A 27,158-nucleotide genomic window follows, 5' to 3' on the forward strand; every position below is an offset into this window, starting at 1 on the left:
TCAAAAAAGGCGGTAGTCAGACAGCTAGGGTTATAAAGTGGAGAGGAAAGAAAAAAAGGGATAAGTGGTATATGAGAAAGGAAAAGATAAGAGTAGAAGGAATAGTCAAAGAGTGACGGTCTAGCTCTACTTCTAAGCCACACAGACTACAGACCATTCCAGATGGGAGGAAATGGGTAAACTAAGGGTACCACATATCTGGATATTTTCACGTCATATTAGTTACTTTAGCCTCCACTTTCTCATTTAACATTGTTTGTGTATTTTGAGATTCCGTTTTGGCTACTGAAAGAGTATGGTGTTTTTCACGCTCTGACAATTGTATGTTTTGCAGCAGTGAGAACATTGGCCATATGCTTAAATTGTACCTTGAACAGATCAGGGCTTCAAATAGAGAAGGGCATATTCAGGCTAGAGGGGAATAGCCTGTCCCATTAGTGTAGTCAGAATGGACAAAACTGCTGACCAAAATTGCTGAACCAGTGGGCAGGTCCACTATATATGAAAAAAGGTTTCCAATGGTCCACATCCTCAGAAACAGGTGGGTGGATAGCCAGGTACAAATCTGGTGATTCTAATAGGCACCATATACCATTGTGTTTAAGTTTTGTAATTAGCTTCTACCGCAAGCACATTACGAGTGCAAGTTTTGATTGTGTCTGAAAACGGACCAGTTGGCAGTGTCTAGGTCAATCTCAGGATCTACTGCCCACTGATGAGTGTAAGTCAGGAGTCAGGATGGGAGTGGTGTAAGCAGCATCTTTCCTGGGGAGTACGGGTCCCTACGGCACCCGCGTTCAAATAGACAATCAAAGAAAGTACAGTGCCTTGCGAAAGTATTCAGCCCCCTTAAACTTTTCAACCTTTTGCCACATTTCAGGCTTCAAACATAAAGATATAATATTTTAATATTTTGTGAAGAATCACCAACAAGTGGGACACAACTGTGAAGTGGAACGAAATCTATTAGATAATTTAAACTTTTTTAGCCAATAAAAAACTGAAAAGTGGTGCGTGCAAAATTATTCGGCCCCTTTACTATCAGTGCAGCAAACTCACTCCAGAAGTTCAGCGAGGATCTCTGAATGATCCAATGTTGTCCTAAATGACTGGTGGTGATAAATAGAATCCACCTGTGTGTAATCGAGTCTCTGTATAAATGCACCTGCTCGGTGATAGTCTCAGGGTTCTGTTGAAAGCGCAGAGAGCATCATGAAGACCAAGGAACACACCAGGCAGGTCCGTAATACTATTGTGGAGAAGTTTAAAGCTGGATTTGGATACAAAAAGATTTCCCAAGCTTTAAACATCCCAAGGAGCACTGTGCAAGCGATCATTTTGAAATGGAAGGAGTATCAGACCACTGCAAATCTACCAAGACCTGGCCGTCCCTCTAAACTTTCAGCTCAGACAAGGAGAAGACTGATCAGAGATGCAGCCAAGAGGCCCATGATCACTCTGGATGAACTGCAGAGAACTACAGCTGAGGTGGGAGAGTCTGTCCATAGGACAACAATCAGTCGTACACTGCACAAATCTAGCCTTTATGGAAGAGTGGCAAGAATAAAGCCATTTCTCAAAGATATCCATAAAAAGTCTTGTCTAAAGTTTGCCACAAGCCACCTGGGAGACACACCAAACACGTGGAAGAAGGTGCTCTGGTCAGATGAAACCAAAATCGAACTTTTTGCCCACAATGCAAAACGATATGTTTGGCGTAAAAGCAACACAGCTCATCACCCTCAACACACCATCCCCACTGTCAAACATGGTGGTGGCAGCATCATGGTTTGGGCCTGCTTTTCTTCAGCAGGGACAGGGAAGATGGTTAAAATTGAGGGGAAGATGGATGCAGCCAAATACAGGGCCATTCTGGATGAAAAAATGTTGGAGTCTGCAAAAGACCTGAAACTGGGACGGAGCTGTATCTTCCAACAAGACAATGATCCCAAACATACAGCAAAATCTACAAAGGAATGGTTCACAAATAAACGTCTCCAAGTGTTAGAATGGACAAGTCAAAGTCCAGACCTGAATCCAATCGAGAATCTGTGGAAAGAGCTGAAAACTGCTGTTCACAAATGCTCTCCATCCAACCTCACTGAGCTCGAGCTGTTTTGTAAGGAAGAATGGGAAAGAATTTCAGTCTCTCAATGTGCAAAACTGATAGAGACATACCCCAAGCGACTTGCAGCTGTAATTGCAGCAAAAGGTGGCTCTACAAAGTATTAACGCAAGGGGGCCGAATAATTTTGCACGCCCCACTTTTCATTTTTTTATTAGTTAAAAAAGTTTCAAAAATCCAATAGATTTCGTTCCACTTCACAATTGTGTCCCACTTGTTGGTGATTCTTCACAAAAAATAAAAATGTTATATCTTTATGTTTGAAGCCTGAAATGTGGCAAAAGGTTGAAAAGGTCAAGGGGGCCGAATACTTTCGCAAGGCACTGTAGCTGAACGACCGCACTCCAAATACACACTTTTTTTGTGGCAAAACAATTTAAAAAAATCTAAAACTGTCACATCATGGTTGTAGTTTGTACAGAAGAAAATGCTAATGCGTTTCACGTTATGGCAGAGGCTTAATCACACGTAGTAAACCATAATCAGACTGGAGATATATACTGTATAGTTAGATAAAACCAGTTGGGGAAACAAACACCCCCTAGAACTCCTGCCATATCTAATCAGACTGAAATGGAAGCCTAGTGTGCAGAGAGATGGACAGCACGTGAAAACAGAGAAACACAGAGTAACAAACTCTAAAAATATATGACATAATATAATAGTGATGATAATAATACATTTGTTTAACCAGGTCAATAGAACTGATTCAATGTGCTAGCGTGCTGTCCCTCAGCAGATGACATGACTGTAAAATGTTCTAGTATAGACTCAATATATAACATAAAAACATAACCAAGCACTGAACAATGCATTTAAATGTATGTGCAAGGCTAAGTGCAATCAAAATACCGCAGACAATACCAGAGAGAGACGATCACAACAGAAAACCCGAAGTTCATTATTGTGATTTGCAAGTTCATGAAAATTCACGTAATGATCATTACTATATCAGACACATTTGTGTTAAACATATTCCATTAGCAATTGAATAAAATGTAATGTCACAAAACTATGCAATCGTTTTCATGTCTGCCATGTCTGTGGTAAAGAAAAGGACCCTATAATGAAGAAACAGTTACAAAAGAGAAGGAGAGGAATGCTAACATACAGAAGACAAAAGACAAAAGGGTAAGAGGCAAATTCAGTCAATATCAAGCAGCTAGACTAAAAAGACATACAGGTGCTGCTTGAAAAATCATGCAGACACGTGTCTATATATATATTAGGGCTGTTACTGATTAAAAAATTTGTGTTCGATTAATCGATTTTTTTTTATTCGATTAATCGACTAATTTCGATTAATTATAAGGCACATACAGATCCAACTACTTTTAACTGATCTCATTGCATTTCAACTCTGCATTAGTCAGTGGTAAATGTGGTATACACGATATACAATCACCCGACACTAGTTAGTTTCCACAATCCATGATTTAACTTCCCAGTTCACACAAACTTTTTAAATTCAAACTGTAGCACTGATGTAAGCCATTTTTTTTTTCCACAGTAGCATGACAATCCCTCCACCTCCGGTCTAACTAATCGCTCTCACCTAATGGCATGGACCCCTGTGCAAACAGGTGGTCATGCATGCGGGTATCAAAAGGGTTAACATGGACCATAAACTTCTCTCACAATCTCAGGTCATGGGTAGAAAGAAAAGATCTAAGTGCTCACCGCTTAAGTATGAGATTAAATTTTTTTTGTTCAAACACAAACTACTCACATAAATATGATAAAAACACAGCATGTAAAGCCGACAATCGTGTTAGTTCCGTAGGGCAGCAGCGGGTGGCGTCATGCATAGCTCCTCCCCCGTACACGTTACGTTCAATCAGAAACTTCAACGTCACCGGACTCCTCCCCCCTTACTTCGTTGGGAAAGGGGGAGGAGTGACGTCACCGGATCTCCGGCGGAACTCCCTGAAGACCCGGGAATTCGGCGGAGAGGTGAGTACCGGTCAAAAGAATTTTGATAGATCAAAAAAATTTTAATCGATCAAAAAAATTAACGATTAATCGAGAAATTAATCTTTAATTTTCACAGCCCTAATATATATATATATATATATATATATATATATATATATATATATATATATATATATGGCACTCAGCCCATACAAAATACACACAATACATATAGATATCTTGCCCCAAATACACATATATGACATACATGGATACAGCAGAAAAACACAGCCGTCTGTGCATGTCAATACGATATACAGGTATATAACATGAAAAAAAATCTAAGTATCTTAATAGATATATGGGCGGTGTTTGAAACTATATCAATATAAGTGCTAGTGTATGTGCAGTATACACAAGATATACATAGATACCCTGCCTAAATGCACACATATGACATGCATGTGTAACAGCGATATGGAAAACCACAGTCGTCCATGTGGGTCAATGTGACATTGCAATGCATGAAATGAAAAGAAATGAATAGAAAATGTATATGAAATTGAAATTGTATATGAAATTGAAAAGGGCAATGTAAATGAAGCTATTCATAGAAATAAGAAAGGTCCCAATCAAAGTTTAAGCCTGCTGGTTTTCTTGTGTGTAAAATGAATATCCAGTAAACTTCCTTTCTACACAAAATGCCAAACTTATCACCACTTCTGATGGGCATACTTATTTTTTCCATGCCCTGAATGACAAGGCTGGAAGTGCTCTTATTATGGTGTTGGACCCAGTTTCTGGCTACATTGATACAATGGTCTTTTTCTATATGATGTAGGTGGTCATATAGACGGTGACTCAAATGTAGGGTGGTCCTTCCTACATATTGGATGTATTACAGTTAATAAAGGATCCGGTCCCAAAAGATTTACCTGTGGAAAACAAAGTGACATGGTCACCTCATTTGATAAAGAACAACTGCTTACGCCGCACTTAAAAGTGCCCTTAAGCTGTAGCCAGTGCGTGGGTGGTCGTTCACCAGTATACAGACTAGGTAACAGATATCTACCTAAACTGGGTGCTCTTCTGGAGACAACCCGTATCCCATTAGATAAGATCTGTGCATATATGGGGTCATTGGCCAGGACTGGAAGATAATTTTTGATAACTTTAGCTGCCTTATATGTAGTAGAATCATGGACCACTAATGCACCTCCCTTATCTGCATGTCTAACGACAATGGTAGTGTCATTATTCAGACATTTCAATCACTCCCTCTCTTCAGCTGTAAGGTTATCAAGCCCTTTATTGGATGTGTGGGTATGTGCTAGGTGTGTCAGGTCCCCTTCAACCAATTTCTGGAATAAATCCATATCCTTTCCCCTTGACCCTATTGGATAAAAATCCGATTTTAATTAAAAATATACCACTAAAGGTTTAGAATGAGGGTCAGAGGGGAGAGGGTTAGATTCAAGGGCTAGATCCTCAAGATCATAAAGAGCGCAGACATCAGAAAGAGATTGAAGAAAGGGAGTTGTCTCACCCGATGTAGTTGATGTTGTTCTAGTGGTGCAATCTGTTATGTCATCTGATATTTCAAAATAATGCTACCTCAAAGTTAAAGCTCTTAAAAACCTGTTTACATCCAATATTATACCAAATAAATCGAAATAGTTCATAGGGCAGAAGTTCAAACCTCTGGACAAGAGTGTCTCTTCGGACAGGGATAATGATCTTTGGGATAAGTTGATAACACTGATAGTTAGTCCTGCCGCCGCTCCCATAGCTGGTAACGACTTCCATTTGTTTCTCTTATATTTCCTCCTTCACCTCCTAGTTTTTTGTTTTTTGTCTTTTTCTTTTTGTTGGTGCTTAGAGTTCCCGAGTTTAAATGCTGGGTATTTTTGTTGCCAAGAGCATTGGTAAATCTTCCCTTTTCCGGAGTCGAAACCGTGGCTGCGAGGGTGTCATATGCTGGTTCATTCTCCTAATCAGAGAAAATTACACTTTTTTTGGTTGAATTTTTCAAGATGGACCTTTTTGAAAAATAGTTTTTTTCCATGTGTACACACTATTGTTCTCATAATCAATTAGATATCTGATAAGTTTCTCTTTCTTAGTGGCTATGACTCCCTTCTCCAATTTGTCCAAAAACTGGAATGATCTTTCTGTGCAGATAGGTCCTTTTCAATGGTGAACATTTTGCCTTGGATACGATCCAAATTTATCTTCTTTGATTTAACAATAATTCTCATCAATTGGAATGAACATGCTGACAATGTGTCTGTCCACTCCTTTTTCAACTCTTTATTACACAAGTCAAACGTTTGGAATTTATTCTGAATCCTTGTGGGTAAGATGTGTGTAAGATACTCGTTCAGAGTATTAACATCCCAACAAGACTTTGTTTCTTTTCCCATCAGGCTTTCCAACTCATGAAAGGTTGTTTTAAAGTGAGATCCACAGTATCTCGGGACGTCAATATCCCTCCTTGTATGTTAGAGTAAAGAGAATTGTCTGATGGAGCTGCAAGGGTCCTGCTGTGACCAGCATCAGACTCTACGGTGACAGGTGCAGATTCTGCCATAATGGTGTGGTTGGAGTGGGGAGAAATTAATATGTCAAAGATGCAAAAGTATCATGGACGGCGTAAAAGACTAAAATTAAATTTAAAATGTTCAAAAAATGCTTAATTTGAAGATATTGATACGCTTCTATTAACGGTAGTTTAAAAGTTTTTTGCAGTGAGGAAAATGGAAGAACTTTTATTATGGGTAACAAGGTGGGTAACCCTAGTGACACCCAATTCATACCACACCTGAAAGCAGGAGGGAGAGTGAAAAGTGGGGCTTAATGCTGGATTGTAAGGAAATTACCAGAGGTTTGCCCAGGGTTTGTAACCCCGTAGAGTATTTATGTGCTTCCCAAACCTGCATAGTATGTTTTAAAATAGGACTAGATATGGATGGCCTATCTGCCAGATTAGTTCATAGTAGATTTAGAATTAGAATCGAATCGCATTCCATATCCTATAGGGACACCCAAATACTTAGGGTTCTGAGCCAGTTGGGCTGCTTGACAATATTTTGAGATGTTTGGTAGTCCCTAGCCACCCATGAGTTTTGGTCTGAAAAGGGTTTCCTACTTCAGTCTAGGTTTGCTATTACTCCAAACAAAGCTAATGATAAGTCTCTGCAGGGACCTAAGATTATGTGCATGGCCCATGACTGGGAGAACTAGAAAATATAATAATAACTTAGGAAGAAAAGTTAAATTATTTGCAGCCACTCTCCAATGCCATGAATATGAGAATTTATCCCCAAAAAAAGTGACCGTAGGTTAAGAAGTAAAGCTGGGTAATTAACAGCATAGAGGGTGTCAAAGGAGTTAGTGAGAGAGATTCCTAAATAGGGTGGTCCAAGGGAAATCAAACCATTGACTCAACTGTGGATTGAGGCAAAGTAATATGAAGAGCCTTAGGCTGGGTTCAAACTAGTGTGAATTGGATGCAGGTTGCATGTCAGGAGGTTGTGACCGGCTCTCTATTGAGCCGGTTCGCACATCTCTGGAGCGACTCTGGTGTGAATTGCACAGGAGTCCTGTGTGTCTTCTGGTCTGTTTCAGGTCCGAATTCAACCAAACATTTGTGCTGAAATCGGACCTGAAACCGAGAACAGAGACGCATCGGACCCCTGCTGCGAGCCGCATCCGGAATCAGTGGGAACCCAGCCTTAGACTTGGTCATATTAACTTTGAGGCCTGTGATTGTCACAAATTTCAAAAATATGACCAATAAATATGGGAGCATGGTAATAGGATTGGTAGCATGTAGTGTAAGGTCATCCACAAAAATTCTGCGTTTATGATAATAAATCATTTTTAGTAACTCTGACAAAACTTATTTTCAAGTACAGAGATGCTTTTTTTTCCCCCATTGAGCACCATCATCTGAGCTCTCACACAGCATAGATAAGGTGGAGTTAGACCGTCATATGCTTATCAAAGGAACCCCATTTTACCTATAATATTCATGTCTCCAAATTGGGTAATTTAGTGACCCTATCACTACAGTGTCAAAAGTAAAAAAAAAAGGCAAATGCCTTTAAAAGAAGAAGCCTTTCTCCTTTCGCCCATGTTTTGAACAAAGGTATTTTTTGCTATACAGCACCAAGGACATAAATTACCTGGTTACCCCAGGTCCTCTCCACAGCACACATTTGGGGCTCCAGGGTTAACATAACTGGGTGGGAGTCTGAAAAAGTTGTGCTGCTCACCAGCCCTTTATGTCCTCTTTATCCATTTATAGAACTTTTACCCTTCTTTCCCAGAATGGAAAGTATTTTGTGATTGGAGGAGATGGATCCCGACATTATTCTGCCTGACCTCAATTCATAGAATTATTTGTATTCTGGGAAAAAATAGTATGACTTTTATAAATGATGGAGATGGATAGAATTGCCGAATGAGCCCTGTAAGGCAGGCCTTATATTAGTCAGTTTTTAAATTAAACGGCATGTTGAAGGAAACAAACTGACCCGATTCCTTTAGCCACACATTCAATGTGGATGGGGGAATCCTCCCACTGTGTCATTGTATTCTGACAATGGGGAGGCTTCCCTGTTGTCAGAATACATAAATCAGCACTGCAGGCTAAAGCCTGCAGCACTGACCAAAAGGAGATTTTGATTGGTGGTAGATTGTTTTGCAGCAGCCAACCCGACATGGAACATACTTAATTACAGGTAAGTTATGTCCTTGGTGTTGTAGAGCAAAAAAAAAAAAACATAAGTACATTTCAGCTTTAAATAGCTAAGGCAGCATGTATTATTGAAAATGCCAGTGCATTTGAAAAACCTGAAAATTAGATTACATACTTTGGGAAGAGTAAGGTCTACTTTACAGATGAAATAAAATTGGAATGGATTATTTGAAGTAAGAATTATTGGTAGCAACCAGTCAGTGCTTTCTTAACAAGATTATGTTATATTTTGCATATACCGTCTAAATAGTGCACAAAAAACATTTTTTTTTTAAATGTGCAGAGAAATAGCACATTGTATTTTAGGCATTATATTAAAGATAAAAAAAAATATATAAATAAATATACCTGAAGTTAAACTATCTGCCAGTTATAACTACAATTATTTTATTGCGGATATAGATTACAAATGTATTTAACAATGTAGTATAAATTAACCTGCACTATATTATTAATTGTTTGTCTATGTATACTGTATATATACATTATTTGTCAATCTAAAAGAAAGTTGGCGATCATTGACTAAATGTGCATGTTTCTTTATCTACACTTCTGTTCCAGATGGTTTGTTTCTCTAAGATACAGAGCATGTGTACTTTGTGTGTTCTCTAACACTTTCCAAGGCCCATTTCTTGAAAAGATAGCAGTGTTTGACACATCTGCTGTTGTCCAGTCTTTGGTTTGCAAACCATCATTATTAGCAGGTGTGTCAAAAATATGAACAAAGCACGTTTTCTAAATTTAACTTTTATTGTTATGTTAAAGCACTACAAACAAAAAGTATACCCCAAATGCTCTCTGTCTTTTACATTCTTTAAAGTATATACAGTATATTTTAATTCTCATCAGAAAACTTGTGTTCACTTAACCTCCCTGGCGTTATGATTATGTCTGATTTTTGAATGTCAAAGCAGTACATTGTTTTGCATGGAAATTTGGCGTTTTTATAGTAGGCCTGTAATTCTTAGGAATAACTCACCTAAATCTGTCCAAACAAGAGTCTAGTAGACATCCCGGGTATGATAACGTTTGAAACACAAAATCATAAATTATAATTAAATTATAATAAACAACTAAAAATAATTAAATAAATAATATAATAATAATACATTTTATTCAATAAAGTAATCAAATCAAAAACACTGAAATTTGCTCAGTTGCAGAATTGTCGCTGTTATCACTTTCAGTGTTTGATGATGAATTTCCCCACAAATCACTATCGCTCAATTCTACACGTGATTCTAATTCACTATCACTGTTTTATAGCTGGTCTTAAACCGTTTTTTTTTTTTACGTAAAGGGACGCTAATTTTGGATGCCATGGACGTTCTCAAGTTTCCATTAAGAAAGAACAGTATATATAATAAAGTGCAGGCAGGGAACTGGACAAAAGCACTAGGGTCAAAACTGATGTGAAATGATTTGATACAGTAATGTAATCTACAGATTACAGATTATAGCGTATGTGTGTTATGTGTTTTGTACTTTTTTAAATTTGCTCCCGGGCTCCACCCTCGTGCGTCATGACGCTCACAGGGAATGGAGCCCGGAACAGTAATACCCAGGATCCTGGGGACAAGGTAAGTATAAGAAAAAAATGGGGGTAAATAAATATTGTTGGGAATCAAACCAATGTCTCTACTACCGTTAGGTGTTCAGCCCTCCAACCAAATGCATATATGAAAAAAAAAATTTGCACCCGGAGGGTGTAAAGCTCACAACCAGGGCAAAGAAGTAGTTAATTAGAAAGAAATTAGACTTGTTGGAAAGTACAAAACTTTATTAAATATCAATAAAAGGAATAATTCTTGTTAGGCATATGGTGTTACAAAGAAAATATATAAACAAAATTATTGCAGTTAAAATAAAAAAAACAAAAACATTTCTTGATTTTAACTGCAATAGTTTCCTTGTAACACCGTGTGCCTAACATTAATTATTCCTTTTATTGATATTAAATAAACACACGTTTTGTACTTTCCAACAAGTCTCATTTCTGTCCAGTTAACGGCTTCTTTGCCCTGTTTAGGAGCTTTACACTCTCTGGGTGCAAAATTCTTATTTTTCAGACAAGGTAAGTAATCTGTACCAGGATACTATGATGCAAGCCCGAGTGTGGCTCGGGGGTTATCGCTTTTGGTAATGAAAATGAACACTGAGCCAAATTTGGGAATACTGCTAGGGAGATTAACAGACCCAGTAAAGTTGAATCAAAATTCAGGCACTTCTATGCAGTAGACTGCCACACCCCTCATCCACTTAAAACCACTATAAAAACATATACAATTAAAACATTTGGAGGGGAAAAAAAACTGTTTGTTTTCTTATTCAGTGCAAGAGATCACTTTAGTAAGATCTGGGATCCTTCGCTTTCCCAGGATCTCACTGGAAAGTTGGGTGAGATCACTAGTGTCTTGGCAAGGATGCCAAATGCCAGGAGGTTAAGTAACTAACTCCTGATTTTTCTTGGTATTTTTTGTTTATTTACTATAGTTATAAGATGGGGGTCTACTATATTATGTGAGCTTCATTCCTTACGTAATGTTATCCAGTATTTAAAAATTGTTTTCTACATCTCTACTTTTCACAACTAATTTTTGTATACATTCCAAAAATGTGGTTTGCATTTGAAGTTGCTGCTTGGTATTGAGCTCTGTTGCTTACTTATTGTTAGCTATTATCTCCAAGTCTTTTTCCAGCTGTTTTGCCCAAATGTATATGTTATTATTACAGTCTAGGTGTATAACCTAAAGACTTTTGTCAGTAGGCTTTTGTTCACATAAAACAGGTTTTGTATTCCCATGGAAGTCCATTGTAATGCAAAACCAGCTTGAAGCAGGTCAAATACACATTAGACGATGATTGGTTGGTGGACAAAATCACCTGTACTGAATGCTGAATCATCGCGGAAATGTCTCAAACCAATCTCCAACTGATATTATCAACACAAGCCCGAAGCTTGATGGTCCAGACCCTTATAAATATTGGCCTTGCAGCTCAACACCAGGCTAAACATTTCTGTTGGTTGTGGATATAGTGGAAACAAGCTATTGTGTTCTATTGTAAAAAGAGCTGTTGTGTTCTCACTTAGAAGACTTTTCTCCCATTGAGGAGATTCGACTTATCTTCCTGTTCTGTCTGACACCCATTACCTAGACAGGAGAAAAAGAAGTGTAATCTCTCTCATGGGGACATAGACAAGACAATAATAACATCCTGAGTGAGTTCTAAACCTTACTCACTCTACTAGAAAATGTGTTTTTATTGCTGCCTGTATTTCTGTTGGGAGACTGTCCCTTAATTACCCGTTCAATCTGACACCTGTCAAATACACAGAAAGTAAGGAAAATTTTCTGAAATGAGAACACAGGCAGCAATAAAAAGTTAACATAAGTTCCAACTTTTCTGCACTTGAGCCAATACTGGAAAACAAGTTTTGGTTGGAAATTGCTTTTAAGGAATAAATTCACCCTTACAAAAAATAATAAATGCAAATTTTTTGGCAGGTAAAAAAATATGCATTTAATCTTTTTTTGTTTTTTGTTAGGAGCCAGTAAAACATTGCACCCACAATCAGCAGATCTTGGGTGTAATGCCAGGCTCCTGCACACTGTCTGTGTAGAAGTCTGACAGTACCTCCAATACAGGCAGGCACTTATACATTGACAGGAAGCTCAATAAACTACCTAGAATGCTCAACAGTGCCCTGGTAGTTCATTGAGAACTGCAAGCCAACAGCTGCAAAGGTTGTTGGAACTTGTAGTCAGGATCTGTGAAGCAATGATGCGGCTGTGTGGGCGGAGTCCTGTCACAAGGAGGGGGAGGGGCCAGATACTGAATAAAAATATGGGTGTGACATGTAACATGTTCAGAAAGGTGATTTTATCCTTTAATGTTCAGATCCCATGTAACTGTCCACGTCACTATTTTGTGAAGATCCTCCTGTGATATCAATCTGTTTTAATGAGTTGTACTTTTGCGCATACTTTGAGTCATCAGTAAAATTTGCATCATTAATTTCTACACCATTCACCATGTTCTTATAATTGTACATATATAGTAGTTCTAGCTAAGGTGATGTTTCTGAAATATGGTCATTATATGCTGGTATTTTATCAAATATCTGTGCCTGAACAAACAGAATTCCTACCCCACTGTACCAAACCATATTAGGAATTGCAGAGTGAAAGTGGTGAAAATTATGATGTAAACAAATAAAAAATGAATATGTAATATAAGCAAATTAATTATTCTCCAGTGAAATATTGTTTAACATGGCACATAGATTTTAGTATAATTAACAACTTTGTGTTTGTTTTTGCTTTAATAATTCTTTAATTATATGTTGCAGATAATCTATGAAAAGGCAGAGCTGGAACAGAGAATAACACAAACAACACATTAACAAAGAACATCATTAAAGCCCTTTTAAAGCTACTTAGCAACAAGCAACTGTTTAGAAAATAAATACTTTGGTCAGGAGCATACAACACACAGCATATCATACACAGTGCAACAATTAAGATGAAGTAATCTTATAATATATTGCTAGTCTTGGAAGAGAATAAAATGCCCTCTCCTTGGGGTCAGTGGAAAAAAATGCCCTTCTGTTGGTGATCTGTGGAAGTTAAAAAAAAAATGCCCTGCTGTTAGTCAGGGCAATAAAAATTGCCTGGTACTTTGGTGGAAATTTCTCAGTGTCATTAGTTAGCGAGAGAAATAAGCCCCAGTTAGTAGCAGGAAAAAAAATAATCCCCCTTAACATTCAGACCCCACATCAGGTGTTCTAATATTTAGACCTCAGATCAGCTCTCCTTAAATTCCTCTTCACACCTTAGGACAGCCCCCCTTAAACACCCCTTTGGATGTCAAAGCATCCCCTTTTAGACTCTCATTCACACCTCATATTAGACCCCTTTATACTCCTCTTCAGACCATAGATAAACTCCCTTAACTCCCTTCAGACCCAAGTTTTGCCCTCTCTCCTCACACTCTCCTTTGGAGCCCATATCAGCACCCTTTAAACTCCTCTTAAAATCCCAGATCATCCCCCCTTAAACTACTTCTTCATTCCCCAGATAAGCCCCTATTAAACACCTCTTCAGGTCCCAGATCAGTCTCCCTTAAACTCACCCATTGTCAATCTTCATTAAACTCCAACTCAAAGTCCAAGTCAGCGCCCCTTAAACTCTACTCCAGACACTAGATCGGTCCCCTTAAATCCCTCCTTCCGAGCCAATATATAAGACCCCATTAAACTCTTCTTTAGAACCCAGACCAGCCCCTCTTAAACTCCTTTCATGCCCCAGTTCAGTCTCCCTTAAACTTGCATTTAGACAGCCAGATTAGCCCCCTTAAACTTCTCTTCAGTTCAGACCCTCTCAAACTCCTCTTCAGACCCAAGATAAGTTACCTTTAAAGTTATTTTCTCAGCTCCAAATCAACCCACATCAATCTCACCTTCAGACCCAAAATTAGCACTGCTTAAATTCACCTTCAGACCCCAGATTAGCCCACTTAAATAAACTCCTTTTCAGACCTCAAATCAGTCTCCCTAAATTCCCCTCTAGACCTCAGATAGCCCCCTTAAGCCTCTCTTCAGGCAACAGATTTGTCCTCCTTGAACTCCTCTTCAGCTCCTTCTCAGACCCCATATCATTCCCACTTCCATCCCCCCCCCCTACAGCAACCACAACAGCTTTAGACCCCAGATTAGTCCTTCTTTAGACCTTGAATCACCCCCTCCCACTTCTATGCTCCCCTTTCACAATTTCTTTAAACCTCAGACCAGTGTGGTGTCACATAGTAAACTGGGAAAGTATATCCCAGGCTTCCCTTGCAGCCCTGTGTCATGTGATGTTGCTATCAGAGATGTTGCTTGAGAGGCATTAAGTGATAACAAGGAAGGCAACTAAAAGGGGGAAACTAAATACAACAAACAATGGCAATAAGGAGATTCTGTAGGAAGTTGTTTGGCAATAGTGGGGTTATTACTAAATGTTGTAATTTATTGAGAATAATCTCCAAATTACCTCCTGTTTTATCTGTAGTGCAATGCCAAACAATGCAGACTTTTAAAACTTTCAAAATGTTTAGCTGAAGTAGCTGGATTTAGTGGGGAGCAACATTTTTATTAGATACATCTTATACTCATACTTGTACTGAAAATTTGATAACCTCTTGATTTAAAGAGAGGGATTCTTGTCTGATGGAAATATGGTATTGGGTGCAGGGGTGGGGAGTAGTTATGAATAATTTCTGATTCCTGTCACATAAAAATAATAGCCCTTTAAAAAAATCAATACTCACAAGTTAATACTCATATTCAGTCCAAAGCTGTCCCCTACAGTACTTATTTTCCACCACTTCATGTCAACAGTCTTTTGGGTTTATTGACTACCAGTGTCATTCAACCCACTACCTCTGAGCCCAGGCTGTCATGGACTCATCCCCCAGCTTGTGACCGAACAGTGAATAAGGGAAAAGTGGAGTGAGACCATCCCTCTCTGTCACTCCGAATTCTCCTTCTCCCATCAGCATGCTTTTTGTTAAAATGTGAACTGACAGGCTCCTTGTGCCTCTTCATCCTCTCCCATTCTGAGCTATGTTGTATAGAGACTGCAAGCAAGAGGCACATACCAAGTCAAATTCTGGTACTTACACTACCTGTGTTAAAAACAAAACAAAAAAACAACTATATATAAATAAGGAAGGGCAAACCTGTTAATACTGGTAGTGCCGCTCTAAGCAAAAAACGGAATATATAAGTGCCGCAGGCACCAGGAATGGGGTGCTGGTGAAAAATATCCCCATTCAGTAGTGTATAGCATACTTGAAAAAAAATCACTGCTCAACCCTATCCAGTCTATGTGGTTAACATGTATAAGTAGGCCTCGGCCTTGCACCACTCCATACGCCATGTCCTCTGACATGTTTCGCACCACCCACCGGGGCTTAGTCATAGAGGTAAAGAGTCAGGATGGAAGAACTTATGCATCACTGGCTGTGAAAATGAGAAGGTGAACATGTGCAAGTGATTAAGGTGATGAAGTGAATAAATGAGAACTGGGGGAATTGTATTGAAGACTGAAACTAAAACTGACAATATGTGAGAGAAAGATAAAAAAAGGAATAGTAAGTGTTGAGAATAATGCTGAAATGTAATGAAAAATGTGAAATAAGGATTAAAAATTAAATAAGTGATAAATGAACTGGGGCAATTGTACTGAAGACTGAAAGGAAAACTGACAATATGAGAGAGAAAGATAAAAAAGGATTAGTGAGTGTTGAGAATAATGCTGAAAAGTAATGCAAAATGAAAAATGTGAAATAAGGATTAAAAATTAAATAAGTGAAAAATGAATGGATGAAAAGATGCTGTATGGTGAAAATGAGAAGAAAAGCCTATATGATATTTGGTTGTTGTAAAGCAAAGTGTAATGTGTAATATAAGGGATTCTTCTGAAAAAAAATGCAAATACATTTAATAAAAATAGGATGAAAAAAAAAAAATCTTTTAGCCCTTGTACACACGGTCAGACATTCCGACGGAAAATTTCCGATCGGACCATGTTGTCAGATAATCCGGCTGTGTGTGGGCTCCATTGGACTGTTTCCGTCGGAATATCCAACGGACAAAGTTTTAGAGCTGGGCTATAAGACTTTCCGACAACATGATCCGATCAGACTTTGTCCGATTGTGTGTAGAGAATTCCGATCTGACAAAGTGCCCTGCATGCTCAGATCAAATTCCTAGACCAAAGCTATTGGCTACTAGCCTGAACGCAGTCCCGTCGTAACGAAATAACGTCATCACGTTAAGTACGGTCGGATTTTCCGACAACTTTGTCTGACTGTGTGTATGCAACACAAGTTTCGGACAAAATCCGTCGGACAAAATCCGGCGGATTTTGTTGTCGGAATGTCTGACCATGTGTACAAGGGCTAATTAAATATAAAAGACAAATAAAAATGGTAGTGAATTACTGACAATGGAATTGCAATCTCCAATACCAACATTTGCAGCTTGATCATCCAGTTCAAGGAACATCATGAAGAATGGCAGAAAGGAAGTCCTAAATATATCCTAGGAAATAGACAAAAATGCCTATAATGCACAATCTTGTCATCCGTCCATTCCATAGACTAAACTGTACTGTTCTTCCTATCCCATCCTACGAATACTACTTCTTGTGTCCATGAATGTGGGGATTGAAGGGTATTTTATCTTGATGAAGTCCTGAATGCTGTGTTGAAAAATGTTCAACTATACAGCAGATAAAAAATGATCGGCAGGAGGGACTAAACTTATAATTAAGTATTATTGGTGGAAAAGAAAAAAGGCATTGGATAATGGCTTCTATCAACAATATGTGTATATAACATGATGACTAAAAAGTCTTGCTTAGTAATCCACTTAAGATTACTGGTAAAATCCAAGCTTATAGGCCAAAACATTTAGAAAATGAAGATAGTATGTAGGTTATATACAGCTGACTCTATTACTTATGCAAATGTGATTTAAACCCAAACTTAACAGGGCATCTCATTGAAGTCTATGTGTGAAGGATGGGGGACAATCTTGTATAACATTTTGTCTATTTTCTTTTTCTTTTCTTTTTTACATTGTAATTTTTGTTATTTTTCAAAGAAATTACAAAGTAATATAAGCAAACAGAAAATAGAATAAAATATAATAAATTTGCAAAGAAGAAGCTATAACAAGCAATCTGATGGTACAAGCACCAATAATTTAAAAGTTCCATTTAATGTTTCAAAAGGTTCGGGTACCAAAAAAATATATGATTTTGGAGATATTACTATGTTTAGTCTCGAAGCATGGAAGAATAATGTACTAAAGTAATGTACCATAGTATTAAGAGTTTGAGAGTGTTGCTTTGTGGTACCAGTACCAGCATTGAAACTGTGTCATTTGTTGTGTGATTTCCGAAGTTTAGAGCATTTGCTTCATAAAAAGTTTCCATCTTGTAAAGAAACGACTGGTTGGGCCAAAGGATTGGACTATCGTGTCTAACATTTAGATATACAATAGAGCCTTTAGATAATTTTTCACTGGTGGAGTAGAGGATTCCCAAGTTTTTAGTATTGCTTTACGAGTAGCTAAAAGGCATAACATAGCCCATTTGGGGATGTAAGCGTTGCAAGGTGTTTCGGATATGTCAGATTTTTCAATGTAGCCAAAAAGGCAAGTTGTCTTGTTTTTAGGAATATGTACTGATGTAATTCCAAAAATGTATCTCAGTATTTGGTCCCAAAATATTGAGATTTTCGAACATTTCCAAAACCGGCGTAGTAAAGTTGGATAGAATGAACCACACCAGGAACAGGTGGATATAGACAGATCTGTTTTATTCATTAGGAATGGGATAAATGTCCTGTGCGTAAGTTTAAACTGTGATTCTCTCTAGTTTTTGCTAGTGATTAGACGTCTAGTTTTGAGATACCACACCAAGATTTTTTTTTGATAACTCTTCATCCATTGATTCTTTTTGTCAGATTTTTAGAAGACTATTTCTCTAATGTGAAAAATGAAAGTTAAGGGATGAGTATAATTCTTATATAGTATAAGAGCAACCTTTTTTTGCCCAATATTGAACCTGGTGGATTCACTCTATGCCGATGATCTACTCCTATATGTTACTCATCCACAAATTAGTATCCCAGCGATATTGGAGGAGCTTGCCCGTTTTGGCGCACATAGAAATTTTAAACTGAACATAAATAAAACGGAAGCCCTGGACATCTCCTTAGCCCCGAATGAATTAAACATCATTTAGAAAAAGTTCCCATTTTCGGTGGCAATTACATTCCGTTAAATACCTTGGGACTCAGATTCCCAGTGATTTCCATAACATATATCCCCTAAACTTTAGCCCATTGCTGACAAAAATCAGGCGATCCCTGGAAGCATAGCATAACCTCAAGCTTACATGGTGGGGGAGGTTGAATGTCATTAAAATGGATATCCTTCCTAAGACGTTATATTTATTTCAAACGTTGCCCATAATGCTGCCCAAAGCATTTTTTTCTACGCTCCGCTCCTTGACGGTCCAGTTCCTATGGCAGCATCATCCCCCCAGACTTAAACACAAGCTTCTATGCGCCCCCAAGTCCAAGGGAGGCACCGGCCTTCCGGACTTCCAATTGTATCATGCCTCAGCATTACTTTCTAGACTCCTTGTGTGGTTTCCAAGACCTTTAACGAAACCCTCCAATCTTATCGAACAAGATATGACACGAATAGATCTGCGGGCCCTTATCTGGGGATATAACGTTAAATTCCGTACGCTACAAGCAATCTCCCCACTCACGATAGCTGCTTTGCATTTGTGGTACAATAAGGCCGCCATATTTGCCCTGTCCACTGATCCAGGACCTCTCTCTCCCTTATTTGATAGCTCAGTGCTTCCGACCTTCCTATTCAGAGACCAATGTGGGGCATACATACTCAAACAATGACCTACAGCTAAACATTTTGTTCATCCCTCCACAGGCCATTTTCAACCGCCTTCGGACATGCAGACCTCTACTACCACAGACTGGCTCTCCACAATCTCCCTGAACCAATTTAGCAGATCTCTACATCTTTCTGGATATGTTAACAGACCTCTAACACCATTTGAGGATTTACGTAGTCTTTCCCAAACCCCCAGACATACTCTATCACTAATTTACAAGGGAATCCAATCTCACACATGTGATTCGCTTCCTGCATACACACACAAGTGGTCCAGAGACTTGGCTGTTGAGATTTCCCCGGCTCAGTGGACTACCTCATTTACACTCACCCACAAATAATCTAGGTCGGGATTTACACAGGAGAAAAACTATAAACTATTATCTTGTGGTACAGAGTTCCTGCTTCGGTACACAGGATGTTCCCATCCACTACGGACGCTTGCTGGCGATGTCACGGAGGTAAGGGTGCTTATATTCATATATGGTGGGAATGTGTCAAGATTCGCCCATTTTGGGATAAAATATTTGTCATCTATAATGATATGTACTGTATGGGACATCTTTATCCCCCTCGCCTCTTGTGGCTCTCCTGTCCATTCTCCCCGGTTCAACTCAATCAACAAAAAAATGCCTCCTGAGATTCTCTCTTTCTGCAGCCCCCCATGCTGTCACCATCTACTGGAAGAAGGACTCCACCCCTCCCATTTCAGGGTGGGTGGACATCCTGAATGACATGATGCTCATGGAGGAGATGCAAGTGAAAGCGGATGATACATATGACAAGTTTAATATCTTGTGGTCTCTATGGCGCTATCATTCTGCCTCTGATCTATTCCTCAACAGTCTTACTATATGAGGTTGGGATCAGAAGCTGTGTAGGAGGTGGGGGATGGAGACACTGATCGAGTTCTGGATCACATTTCAGTGAAAGGTGGTGCATGTTCGCCCCTTATGGTAGCGATTATCTGTTAATCACCAGTTCAATTTAACTAGGTGACCTAGACAAACGTTTTGCGAGACCATACATGCTGAGCCCCCCCCTCCTCCCTTTTTTCTCCCCCCCCCCCTTTTTTTTTGCCATTGGTTCTCTCCTCCTGGAGACAGTGTGAAAGTTGGATTTTGACTCTGGGTTGGGCCCGAAGATTGATGGCCCTACACGGAGATGGGTCTCTCGATATTGGAGACTGTTTCTAGTTTACCAGGTTGTCTGTCATTGCACTTTGATATATATTGCACTGAGGAGAGGACTGTTGCGGGAAGCTTCCTCTTCCTCTTTCCCCTTTACCTTCCCTCTACTTTGTCCCCTTTTCCCCCTTCCCTACCTTTTCCCCTTTACCTTTACTGATATGATTACTGATAATGACTTTGTTACAATGTCGATGGTTTGTAATTTTTTCTTCTGAAAACAACAATAAATATATATTCAACCTTAAATCAGGGTAACAGCAAACCCAAACTTTTTATTTTTTTCACTTCCCAAACCCAAACTTCATCCCTGTTTGCATGATTGCATTCATTTGTGTTTTGTATATCTGTCTTGAGTTCAACTTTATATTTATTATATATTTATTTGGAGTGTTATATTTTTTGTATTTTGTATTTTTTTTGGAGTATGATCATTGTAACCTCATTTACAAAGGTGCTGGTAGTAGGGTCACTGATCAATGAAGCTTGACAACAACCTTCCAAGTCTACATGTGCACTTGCTAGTCTTTGTATGCATTGGTACAGCTTTGTTGCTGGCCTTGCCTTTCCCTAAATTGGTACCAGAATTTTGCTGTCAGTAAGGTTTTGATAACTCAAATACTTGTTTAGCTCTCAAAGTAAGGGAAGGCATGTAGGCTCAGGTAATGTCTGTGTTATATACTCATAATATTTTTGTGACTGGCACATATCCATAGTTATTATATTTTAAAAGTATTGCATGCTGTTACTTTTAATAGTTAGCATTACTTTAAAAGCAGTAGTAATCTGGAACATTAAAAAAAAATCCCCTGCAAGGTAATGGCATATCATGCTAGTATGCATCGCATACTAGCACAATATGAAATACTTACCTAAAAACAAAGCCCTCCAGAGGTCCGCTGTCTTCACCTGGTTTTCCTTCAAGGTATGCAGGCTCCAGCAGCTTGAATGGCCAAGGAAGGAATGGCACAGGTATGCCGTTCCTTCAGAACGCATGTGCTGGTGACGTCACTGGCTGCCAAAAGAGCGAATATCTCCTATCTCTCCGGTGCATGTTTAAGAGATATTCATTTAACCTACAGGTAAGCTTTAATATAAGCTTACCTACAGGTAAAAGTCACAAAGCGGGCTTTACTAAACTGTATATCATTAAAATGTATTTCCAGTGTCAAAATGAGCAACCAATTACCAGAAATGCATGTCTTGGTCTCTGTACTGTGGTCAGGAGACTTAGAAGGTCCAGTCATGGGGGTTTTCTTATTTGACAGTCCCTCCATAAAAAAGGTAAGGCCTCCCAGCAGCCTTTTGTCAGTATGTTTTGACGGGAACATGGAGTAGATAGGGAAAACTACTATATGTCAGATACATACTCACTGTGTGACAGACCTGGAACGAATAGTGATAGATCACACAGTGTTTGGAAGTAATGATAGTTTCTACCATCCTATACAGTGCTGCCGACAATTCTTGTAGTGGGTGACATTTTGGCTAAAGTGTCACACAGGTGTAAATTTAGTTTTTGTCTCAGAACAGTAGGGGTTCTGAGAGTTAATTATGTAGGTTGACTTTGACATCAGTTTGGCTGGGCTGTGTTGGAAGTTCTGCTTGGTCATGTGTGTGGTGAGGTGCACATGACAGGCCAGAACCAGGTCTGCTTGGACGTTTTGGGCATCAGCCTTCTCGGAGTGCTGGGCCTCGCTGAGGAGTCTGGGAGGGGGTACTTAAGATGTTGGGGTCACTTGTTTAGAGAGAGGAGTTTGTGAGGCCCGTGTGGTCTGTTCTTTTTTCAGGACTGAGGTAGCCCCGCGAGGGGTCCTGGTCACGGGGTGCCCAACATCCCGCAACATGTTCCTGTTAGTTACCCCCAATAGACCCGTGGGTTAGGGATCGGTACGTTCCCGAATCTCGGAACCGGCTGGTCCGAGGTGCAGTAACTGAGGGAGGATTTAAGATGTTCGGGTGTGCTCTCGGCTTGGAGGGGCATCACAGCTCATGGAAGTGACCGGGGGAGGACTCTTCGGAGGAGGGCCAACAAGCGGCATCCTGAGAAGTGCCTGGTTACTGAGTTGGGAAGGACATTGACGAATCCACGCTTTTTCCAGTACCATTAAGGAGACAGAGAACGTTCCAGGTACTGAGGGAAAAGGTTCCTGATCACTCTTGGCTACAAACTGTAATACAAACGTTCATAGGATTGCTCCAAGTTTTGAATCAAAGTGCTGACTGCTATGATCTCTGGCTAGAGATCTGTTCAGCCTTGACGTACCCAGCTGCGAGTGGCTATTCTCTGGGTGGGATTAGAGACTTTGTTAGACCTGCAGTTCAAGGTACCTGAGTTCTTCACCCATGCCCTCTGTTCCCATGAGAGACTGTGTTATTGGATGTTATCACTGCAAAATAAAACCTTTCAAAAAGGACTTTATTTGTGTCAGTGTTCAAGTTGTTGGGTATCAACCCTGGGAACCCCTAGACGTGGAAGAACAAGCCAATCGGAGGTAACCGGTAAGCCCAGTAAGTCAAGGCCACCCTACTAAGGGTTATGGCCGCTACATTCTTATGTTTACAGTTAGTGTGTTTTGGGTACATTTGGAGGCAAGATTCAGCACACACAGGTCTTGTTTATTAAAACTAGAGAAAACAGAATTTGGAACAGCCATACATTGTAACCAATCAGCTTCTATCTTCATTCTATGCATTAAGATAAAAAGCCTTCTGTGTGCAGTAGACCCTTAGCCCCCCTAATACTTACCTGAGCCCCATCTCTGTCCAACGATGTCCACGAGTGTCTCGGCCATGTAGGACACTCCCTCCTAATTGGCAAAAACACAGCAGCGGTGCCATTGGCTCCCACTGCTGTCAATAAGTCAGCCAATGATGAGAGAAAAGGGGTGGGGGCAGGCCATGGCTCCGTGCCTGAATGGTCACAGGGAGCTGCAGCCCAGCTGGGGTGTCCCCATGACAAGCTGCTTGCTCTGGGCGCACTCAAAAGGTGGGAGGGGCTAGGAGCAGTAAAGAGGCATCCAAGAAGAGGAGGATGCGGGCTGCTCTGTGCAAATCCACTGCACAGAGGAGTACGTATAACATGTTTGATAGAAAAAAAAAAAGACTTTACAATCTCTTTAAACTTCGAGAATGAAAGATAGAAAACTGATTGGTTGCCATACACAGCTGCTCCAGATTCTCTCTGCCCCAGTCTTAGTAAATTCCCTCAAAATATTTTATGGCATTTTTAGTGCATTATATATACTTTATTGTTGATTGTTTTATTAAAAGCTAGTTGGTGTTTCGCTTGTTAAAAATATGACCTAGTAAAATTGCTTAAATACTATGCACGGGGCACTACAATATTTTTCAGTTTCTGTATGTAAAATATAAACAGTCTAATGTTGATTTTTACATTAAAGCTTTCTAGCACTCTCTTGTTCGAAATGTGGCCTAGTAAAGGATTTTGGATAGAGGAAAGGAGGGTTATAACCCCTGTCAGCTTTTTTTTGCCATCTGTGTCCTGTTGGTGAGATTTACCTTCACTTCCTGTCGCTTAGCCAAGTGAGAGGAAATCCCTGCGAATTAGGGGAATCCATTGGGGACTCCCAGGTCACCAGAAGTAGTGTTCCCATTGAAAGGTTTCCCCTCTCTAAATGTTCTGGGGACAACGAAAAATGTTAGATTTACTTTTACTTTCACTTTTGATGATAATGGTAAGCAGGACAAAAAGAGAGGAACAATCTCCCTAATGGGTCAGAGGTAGCAAAAACCTAACAGATGTGCTAATCCATCTCCACTTTTTCCAGAACCAAAATAAATGTTTTATAAATGTTTAATATATTTATTTTTTAAGTACTGCATATGAAGACATTACAATATGTTGCTGGCTTTTTTCTGGGAAAATTTTAATGCCTGATATTCCCTTGTGAAAATACAGGCTAGTAAAAACTGCTAACATGCTGTGCCTAGATTAAAGACAATATCTCTTATTCTGTGAAATAAACACTCTAATCTTGATTTCTTAATTATAAACCTGCCTAATATCTCCCTGGGAAGCTGTAGTCTAGTAAAAGCTGTTTACCTACCGTGCAAGGAGTCAGTACAATATTTATGCCAATTGTCATTTTGTTCATGATAAAACATTCCTGATTTTTCCCTCTTAAAAAAGAGGCTGTTATATACAGTACTGTGCATTGAAGATAAAATGTTTCTAGCTATTTTTTTGTGAAATAATACACTGTAAATTTAAGTTTTTGATCAAACTTGCTTAGTATTTTTCTCTTAAATTACAGTAAGAGTCCATACAATATTTCTGTATCTTTTATCTGAAATATGTCATTCAAATTTTTATTTCATGCTAAAACCCATGTTGTCTATCCATCTTAAATTGTAGCATAATAAATCTGTTCATCAACTGCACAATAATTTTAGCTATTGTTTATGAAACAATACACACTAATTAGTATTTCTTGACAAAACAAGCCTTGTCTTTCCCCTTGAAATTACAGACTAATAAAACTGCTTACATGCAGTTCATCGGCTGTACAAGACTTCTGGCTATTTTCAGTGATTGGTTTAATATTGGATACACACTCTTTACTTGATGGCTTAAAAAAAAAACTTCATTGATAAGTTTTAAAACTCTGTTGTATGTGTTAATTGTTATTTCCTGTCCTCTTTCATTGGGTTCCTTGAGTAAGAGGTCCAACTCTTGAAATATCTGTTTTAATCTTCCATTATGCTATCAATACTCACCACTTGGTCAGGGGAGCCCAGAGATGCAAAATTGGAAAGCTGTCTCACAACAGAGATCCACGTGTAGATAACTCCAAGAAAATGAATTGTCATCATTTACAGTTCTGGGAGGCCAGTGTCTGAGCTGGTGGCCTTATCTTGCATGGAACCCATTAAAAATATATATATTTAAGTCAAAATGGGGGGGGGGGGGGGTTCTGCTTTGAAGCATACATCTGTTGTGCAGAAGTGTGTGCTGGTGTGCTGCGCAACAAAGGTTCCTTTACCTGTTTAAGCATCAGGTGTGAAGCTAAAGTCACCTTCTAGGAGCGTGGCCAGCCTGTTCCCATTAGATGTTCCCCCTTCACCTAAGTCTCCAGTGCACTTGGTGGGGAGTGAAATAAGGGCTTCCTGGGGAAAATATTTGTTTTGGAGAAATGTGCGGGAATGTGCCACACACAAAGGATAGCTGTGTCATTTTCAGCAACCAAGTCCACCTAGTGGGATGGTGGCCAGCCTTTTGCCATTAGGTGTTTCTGCTTCACTTATTCCATCTATGTTTCAGGTATGGCCATCATCAAAAAATGTGGCAAAGAGATTATTTACAATGCTGCCTAAAATTGGGACACTTAATGATCCATTTTGAATGGTAGCATTGATCCCAACATGATTTTCTGCTTGGATCAGGGAAGAGTAAAATGTTCTCCTTGATGCGGCCCCAAATATCTTCCTCACTGCAGGTACCACAACCCTCCTCCTCCCCACCACAATTTCAATACTCCTCCTCCTTTCTTAAAGTGACCCCAACTCTCCTTCTCCTCTTTACCATGCTGTTTTTGAAATCTGACATTGGGTGTGGGGAGAGGTCCCCCCCCCACTGTCACAGGGGGGGGGGGGATAAAGGGTGTGTGGTGAATGATGTTGTGGAACATATTACACCCTAAATATAGGTGTAAATTGTAACATGATCTGATAACTGAACTTCCCCTTGAACAAAAATATAAAAGTAAAAACACCTGCCAAGTATATGATGCCAGAAGAGAGTGTCATTGATTCTGCCCATGAGCATTATACTGTTCCATAACAAAATATACAGGTTAAAGCCACCTCTCAAGTACTGTATGTTAATTAAAGAAATAGACTTTTTCCCATGTTGCCATTGAAGTTGCAAAAAAGAAGTACCCTCTCCCTGTTGAACAGTATTTTTGACATTTGCTTTTTTTGCATTGGTGCATGTCCCGCAGCAGTTCCCAGCTCCCCTTGCCCTTTATTTGCCAATACTTTGCCTATTAGGCTTGAAAATGGTAATAATTATTTTTTAAGATTAACCACTATAGCTTTAAAAGGAGGTGACATTTAAGTTCACAATGTTTGTATTTTGTGATGGGTTTAATGAATAGCTTGCATACTGATCTCAAGCACATTTGCTCATCCCTAGTTGTTAGGTAAAAGACTTTGTAAATGATCCCATCCACGCATTAATATAAACAGGCAGCTTATTGTGCAAACTCTTACTGATCCTGTTTCCCTTGTAGCTTAGGCCAATTAGGGAATAAGCATATAGTCCTGGCTGGTGACTGCAGCTGAAGTCACTGTGTATCTTGGATACTGCCAATGCAGTATAACAGCAAGGTTTTACCATTTTCAGGGTGAATGGAACTAGATTTTGTATATGTCCTTAGTAGATGGTTCATATACTGCTTTCAGAAAGGTTGGCACAGCTATAAGAATGAGGTTTGTACCCAGCTTTTCCAGCTTCTTTATGGCATTTTGAGAATCCATTTTTACAAGAAGCAGGGTGCAAACCTTATTCTATGGTAAAGGTAAATTTACGTTTAATGGAAATCCCAAAAAATGCATGCTTGAAGTGTAGCCCCACTGCACTGTAATGGTTAAATGCTCGTTATGTCCACAGGTGCACAGTGCAGGTATCTCTTATCATATACCCTGCTCTGGCCAGCTCCAGTGCCCTCC

This window comes from Lithobates pipiens, unplaced genomic scaffold, assembly GCF_037356315.1.
Source record: "Lithobates pipiens isolate NorthernLeopardFrog02 unplaced genomic scaffold, aLitPip1_a1.2 Scaffold_18, whole genome shotgun sequence".
Classification (NCBI taxonomy): Eukaryota; Metazoa; Chordata; class Amphibia; order Anura; family Ranidae; genus Lithobates; species Lithobates pipiens.